The sequence below is a fragment of the Empidonax traillii genome, unplaced genomic scaffold (genome assembly GCF_003031625.1).
Source record: "Empidonax traillii isolate 1590-97213 ecotype Southwest subspecies unplaced genomic scaffold, ASM303162v1 scaffold86:size2944007, whole genome shotgun sequence".
Lineage (NCBI taxonomy): Eukaryota > Metazoa > Chordata > Aves > Passeriformes > Tyrannidae > Empidonax > Empidonax traillii.
In genome coordinates, this window is record NW_020955279.1 from 2737117 (window position 1) to 2744209 (window position 7093).

Sequence of the window (7093 nt, forward strand, 5' to 3'; positions counted from 1 at the left end):
CTCAGTCAGGAGCACCTTTCTTTCCTTACACTTACTCTTTTTCCCAGTTCTAAACTCAAACAGTTCTATAAATCAGGAATCATTCTGGCTTCTATACAGGGCTCTTACAAGAAACAATATTGGCTTCATTTACCTTTAAAAAGATCTGATACTGTAAGAAATAAATGGAAGGAATAAATGTAATTGAACTGTGACCATGTATCTTAAACTGGCAGCACTATGTTAACAGTGGGACTCTGATCTTAAAGGTCTTTTCCAATCAGAGTAATTCTGTGATCTTCTAGGTTTTGGTGTGGGAACGGGCAGTGTAACACTTCGCCTCACAACAGCACTGCTCCCTCTGAGCTGCAGGCTGGGGCCAAGCAAAGTTTATAGAAAATGTGCTCTTTATACTGCATGGAGGGTTGTGTCTTTTTTTTTGTTTCCCCTAGCAAGAAAAAAAAAGTCTGGGAAAAATGCAGGGAAGGTTTGCTGCAGCACAGGATATCAGTGCCATCTGCAGGGAGCTGAGCTCAGCGCTGATCCTGCACTACAGCCCCGGGGGAGGGACCCACCTGAGAGACCCCCAGAGGGAGCAGGAGATGGGCTGGCCATGGAAAACCCTTCCCAGGGTGGGCAGCATTTGGGGAGAGGGAGGCAGGGTGCTGATGGCAGCCGCAGCACATCCTGCACCCTCTCACGTCGCAGCCTCCCCCACAGCACCGGGTCAAGGCTGAGCTGCGAGCAGGTGTCACAGCCACTCTGACCCTCCCCGCTCTGACAGCCAAGCTGAGACACTGCCAGGCAAAGCTGTTACACCCCAACACACACACACACACACTTTTCCAAACGTGTTTTGACTGGAAAACCTCGGATTTCCAGGCTTTCGTGCAGTTTGGTTCACCTTCTGCTGTACTTCCCTCTGAAGAAAGCAGGGAATTTTCTGGGTTGATCTCTGCCCCCACGTCCCACGCAGCAGGCAGGGGGTAATGGTCAGAGATGAGGCCTTTTCTATTACTCACAGCAGCTCTGTGTTTAACCAGTGTTTGCACAGCAGCTGCGATGATAACCGGGCACAAAACCAGTTATCAAAAGTCTGAGCCCACATCAATACCCGCAGCCCTGCTCTCCCAAATTCATGAAGTTTGAGGTGTCTGCCAGCACCTCTTACCAAGGAATGACCCCTGAGGGAGACTGAGTGCTGCAGGTGAGGGCTGGCTCACTGGAAGGTGAGCAGCCTCAAGTTCCATGGAATCATCTGGCATGGAAACCACAGGTCACGTTGACATTGTTGCTGTTGGCACAGCATTCCTGCTGCTCTGGGAGGAGAAACACCAGCCTGTTATTCTGCTGTCCTTTGTTTCTGATTTATGGATCCCTCTAAAGCAGAAGTGAAAGGTATTCACTTCATTTATGTTATGTGGTAGAAAGTGGGATTTCAAGAATGGCCAAAATCCCACCGCAAAGACAGCAAATTCCAGGTTTATTTCCAGTTCAATGGGTACAACATTTGCACACTGATCAGGAAGTCACCGAGTAGTTGTTATGAGCAGAAATTCAAAGTATATTTTCTACCCAGTAATAACATGGGTTTATTAATCACTGCTCAAACCCAGGCTTTGCTGGTTTAGAGACTGGGGTTACCCTCTTTGTGTATTGACATTGTACCTGACCCATTTTGCTGCTTCCCTTGTTGCTCTGCCAATGGCACTGATGCATCAGTAATCCCACATGGCAGGTACTGCAGGAGCCTTGGCAGCAGGGAGGAGTGACACCCAAAAACAGGGAGTCTTGGCATGGTGTGGCTGCTGGAGCTTCTCACATGGCTGCAGATCCAGCTGAAAACCTGTCAGCACTGGAGGCAAATTGGATTCTATCCCCCTTAGGATCTGGGGCTGGGTCCAGCTGTGGGAAGGACAGGGAGGCTGGGGTGACATGACACAACAGATAGAACAGCAGAGCACTGGCTGTGCCACCAGGGCTCTGGCACAGGGACATGAGGAAACCTGCCATGCCTGGCTCTGTCCATGCCCAGTCCTGGCCCAAATTGCCCATAAGAAAGCCTCTGGCACGGAGCCATCCAGGTGCCAGACAAGCTTCTCTCTCTACCCTGGGACCCCTCCCCTGTACTGTCCTTTCCTGGAGTGTTGTTTAAAGCCCAGTTCATTCACCTGTCCCATTTTTCCCCATTCATCTCTATGCAGTTATAAATATCCCCCTCCAAGATGTACAAACCCAGCTGGCATACAATAACCCTCAGTGGAGGTGCTGCCCATCAGCAGACACAGAACCACCCACTGAGAGCATTGGGTTTTCACAAATCTTTTTTTCCCCCCCTTAGCTGTTAAAAGAGAAGAGGGGGAAGAGGGAGAGGAGTTCATCCACGAAGTATATTTCTTGGTTGCTGAGAGACTTCAAATCTCCCTAATGAATAAACACAGTGCACTTAATTTTGTTTATGAAAACAGACTTATTGTGATGGCAGAAAGATGAGTCAGTGCCCTGGGTGAGGGGAGAGCAGCAGCTGGAGACACTCACCGAAAAGCAACGCCTCGGAAACCGGAGCAGCTCTCATGTCCAGCAGTGCCAAGAGATGCAATTTCTCCCCTAACAAAAACCACCAGGACACAGGGAGTGGGAAAAGGCTTCCTCATGACCTGGCAATTGGCTGCTGAGCGAGTATTGCCATGAAAAGCGGAAGATTTGTGAACGAGCAGCGGACACTGCACATCCTGCTCCCACCCAGCCCATCCCGAGGATGCTCCCAGAGCTGGACTGAGCCTTGCCTGGCCTTGGGCTCCTGGGGAACAACTGAAGAGCTGCTGCTGGTCCTTCTCTGAAACACAGCACAAAGACACAAGGGAAGATTTAAATTTGAGCCCCTCATGCAGGAGGAATTGCTGACTCGACTCTGAGAAGCACATTCCCCATCCATCTCTGCATCCCCTCTGATGTTTTTGGCATTTATTTTGGACAAATATGAGCAAAGGGGGATCTGAAGCTGCTCCTGTAGCTTCCTGACCAGGTGAAGCCTCCTGAGGCTTCACATAAGCAGGTGCAACACAAACATTATTTCCTTCAAATAATTTTACTGCCTGAAAAAGAGTATCACCATAAGAGTGACTTCCCACAATGTCCCATCTTCCCAAGATGTCCAAAACACACCCTGCCCTGTGCCTGTGAGGAGCCCTGAGATGTCAAACACATTATCCCTCTCCCTGCAGCACTGGGTGACATGTCACCCTGCCACCAGCACCCCTGCAGAGCCAGGCTGGTCAGATCTTCATCTGGTCCTCAGCATGTTGCTGGCACTTCATAAATAACTCCAGCCCTTCCTTGAGATCATGGGCCTGTTGTTTTCCCTCCTCAGCCTCACTGATGTAAATCTGCCACGTCTGCACGAGCTGTGGTGATGAATGACCCTGAATAAGGACCCACTCAGCCAACTCTCCCTGGACAGAGCCCCATTGTGTGCTGGGGGGTAACACACAGGGCTCTGTTCAAACAAAATCAGCCCAACACAAGTTCAAGACTTTTTCTTCCTTCCTTAAAAAAAGAATTAAAAAAAAAAAAAAAAAGAAACCCGTTTGCTGAAGGCCAAGCATGGAAGAAGGAAAGAAATTTCAATTAAAACCCATAAAAGCCTAAAATTACTCAGTTTATATTGGTGCCTGGGTCAGAAATGCAGGTGAATACACTGGACATAAGCACAAACCATATCAAGGTCAAGGTTTTTAAGCACCACAGAGGTACCACCACATGCAACACAGAAGACAGGCCAAGAAACCCCAGCTCCCTAAAAATGTCCCACAAAGACTGAAACATGTAAAGATTTAAAATCTCTGTGTACTGCTTTCCACACAAGACAGAGAAGAGCCTGTCTCTGCAGTTACAATCTCTGATGGCTAAAAGACAACAAACCAGAGAGGAATGACAGATTTTAGCACTGGGCTGTCCATTATTAAGGGGCCTTTCAAGCTTGTGCCATAGAGCAGAAGAAATCAGGGGCTCCTGGAGGTTGGACTTTGCTCTACAAACACTCAGTTGTTATTTTCAACTATTTAAACCCATTCTCTAACAGGCCAGACTATTGCATCAATGCTGGTAGAGGAAGGATGGGGCTCATGGATTTTCATCACTAAAACTTATGCCTTTAGTAAAAAAATCATCAGCTACAATACACACCCAGGCTGACCAAGGTGAATTTTCACACTGGTTTTGCACTAGCGCACATTAAAATACAGGTACAAAACACCAAGGTGTGACTCTTGATGATTTACAGTGCAACTGTTGTGTTCTATCAGTTGGTTTTCCCTTTTATGTTGTTTCTTTGTCAGTGTGATTAATGTGCTCTCTGCCTCACCCAGCCAGTGTTCCCCACATTAAGAGGAAACTGTTGGTTCAGAGGGTTATTAGTTCAGCATTTTGCAACAGTAACTGTATGCCCAGCTTTAAAAATTGTCTTCAAAGTGGGCTACATATCAAATGAAGCCTTGGATAAATAAAGGCCATCAAGCAATAAACTGTGTTAGTTACAGGCCAGTACTTTCTGTTACTGTAATTCACAGAAAAACTGCCATAAAAGAGTGAAAACTCTGTAATCCAAGACCTTTTCCTCTTTTTTTTTCTGGTACCAGACTTGTCCCCTAAAGCTTAAGATGGTTGAATCACAGATGGATAATTTTCCAGTTCCTTTGAAGTTCCTGATTAAGCAGTGACTTTTCATGTATCTTCAGTACAAAGCCAATTCCTCATCTGCCACAAGAGGAGCAAATGGAAGAGGATGTGACACCAGCCCAAACAAAGTGCCAGAAGTTTCCACAGAAACCTGTGGAAATTCCTCTTCAAATTCTCAGAAAAGTCAAACCTTTCAGGTTCCCTGGCTCCGGAGCACGAAGTGGAGGCACCATCTCCCTGCATCTCTGGTTCCATGAGAGCCCATTGCATTTGCCATTTTGCTGTGCTCTGTGTGCTCCTGGTATGGGAAGGTCTCAGCCCTCCTTAAGTCATACACAAGAAACTAATACAAAGAAATAATAGTGATTAATAATTTTCCCATAAGATCCATTTCAAATACTCTAAATCTAAAAGTACGTATAATTCGGGGCAAAAAAAAAAATCTATTAAAAACTAATTCTGTGGTACTAAAGTTGGCTCAAACTAGCCCCTTAAAAACAAACAAAAAAAACCCCTAAGCACTGTAGATTAGTTGGCTTTTCACCAACCAGCTCTGATTGAAAATCAAAGGCAGATGTGAGCAGAAAAGCAGCAATTTCAGCTCTCCCAGCAGCCGCCTGTTGTTGGCACAGGCCCGAAAAATATCATTTCAAACTGGTACCGGCTGGACCCGCTGCAGCCTTCGTGGCAATTACGTGGCCAGAGTGTTCCTGCTGTCCCTGCTCAGATAAACAGAGCTTTCTGCAACAGAGGGAGCGGGGATTAAGGCAAAGAAAAAGGACTCAGATGGGAAAGCTTAGTTTCCTTACATCTAAGGGGTATGTGCGACTCAGCACGAGGAGTGAGAGCTTTAGCCAGGAAATCCATCCTTTGGCTAGTCCTTGAGAATGCCTGGATGGGGAGAGTCCTCTTGCACAGGGCAAAGGGGCTCCATCACCCCAAACTGTAACCACCAGCCAGAGAACAGCAACAGGCTGGGGAAGAGGAAGGCAAGACACTGAACAGCTGTAAACTCCTTTAAAATAGAAATGAAGAAGAAAGAGAGAGTGTGATGATAAAAGATGTTTTGTGCTGCGCTGGCAGAGGAGCAGAATTGATGATGTGATGAGTCAGTTCCCTCTCCAGCATTAACAACCCTCAACATGCCTTCCAAAAGCAGCCTCTGTTCGGGGTCCCTGGCTCCAACATCAGCAACACTTTCCTTGGGACAAGGATCTGTCTGCTCTCAAACTTGACTCTTCTAAAACCAGCACTGCACCAGGACAGATGATTTCAGGGCTGGAGGGGCTGCCTGTCTTCTGGGCAAGAGATAATGTTTTGTATCAAAATACATTTCATGTGAATGATCCTATTTATGGTACAAATTTCAGCCTATTCTAGCTTGCCATACCCAGAAATACAAAGAGAATTAAACTTGAAAAATTAAAAATCAGATCCACTTCTACATGCAGAACTGAACTTTGCAGGATTTCCTTCTTTTTTTCTTTTCTTTTTTTTTTTTTTTTTTAAGTGCATATCACTTTCCTGCACTCCCAAATATTCCCTCCCTTGTGCAGGATGCCTGCAGTGACTATCACACAAATGACACATTGTCTCTTGGCAAAAAAAGATGTGCAAAATGAGATTTGACTCAAAGACCTGCTTACCAAAAATTCCCTTCAAAGTGTCCTACAGAAGCAGAGTCAGAAGGTAACTCTCTCTTAATTATCTCTTAAGAGTGAGAACTTGGAATATCTCTGCAATACTGTGCAGCAATGTGGTTTTTAAAAGAAAATAATTAAGTCTGTAATAACAGACAGCCTCAGAAGCATTAATTTTTCCCTTTTCTCTACAACAAAATAATCAGAGAACAGCAATGCCATTAAAATAGGGAAAGTGGAAATAGGATCCTTGAACCAGAAAACCATTCACCAACATGTCCAGGGATAAAATATCAGCTCTGCCTCATGACTCATCTCTGAATCTATCACTATTTAAATACTCAAGTACTTTGAATTTTATGTGGTCATGATAAATAGCAACAGGCAATTGAATTCACATCCTCAGAGTGCAGTATTCAGTTAAGGAAAGCTCTCCACCTCACCATCTGCTTTCTCTTCTCCCTTTTTCTTATTTCTGTATCATCCTGGATTCCTACCTCCTTTTTCTCCCAAGAGAGTACAGAACCTTAAAAGGCAACCCCAACACTGCAGAACCATCTCTAACAAAATGTGGAATATTCCATGTTTTTTTACAGGAGTAGCTTTCCTACTCTACACAGAAAAATGCTGCATATTTCCCACTAGAAAGTCTTTGAGGGTATCTCCATATTGTTCTGTCATCAGCCTCAGCAAAAGAACAACAAAGATAGTGCTAATTATTTCTGTGTCACTCTGAAAATGAAGATTTTTGTCTGCTTTTGGTCGTATCTCCTGGAGTATCTTCACACAGGACAACC

At 45.4% G+C, this 7093-nt stretch overlaps 1 long non-coding RNA gene across 2 annotated transcripts; it reads left to right on the plus strand.

The window, feature by feature from the left end:
* Positions 1–910: 910 nt before the first annotated feature.
* LOC114056244 lies at positions 911–5002 on the plus strand. 2 transcript variants are annotated; one of them, XR_003570965.1, is made up of 3 exons: positions 911–1377; positions 2448–3034; positions 4617–5002. It is a non-coding gene; the product is annotated as an uncharacterized LOC114056244 (long non-coding RNA). The 2 variants fall into 2 exon arrangements; XR_003570964.1 differs by lacking the exon at positions 4617–5002 and having other exon boundaries at positions 914–1377; positions 2448–3066.
* The last annotated feature ends 2091 nt before the right edge of the window (positions 5003–7093 follow it).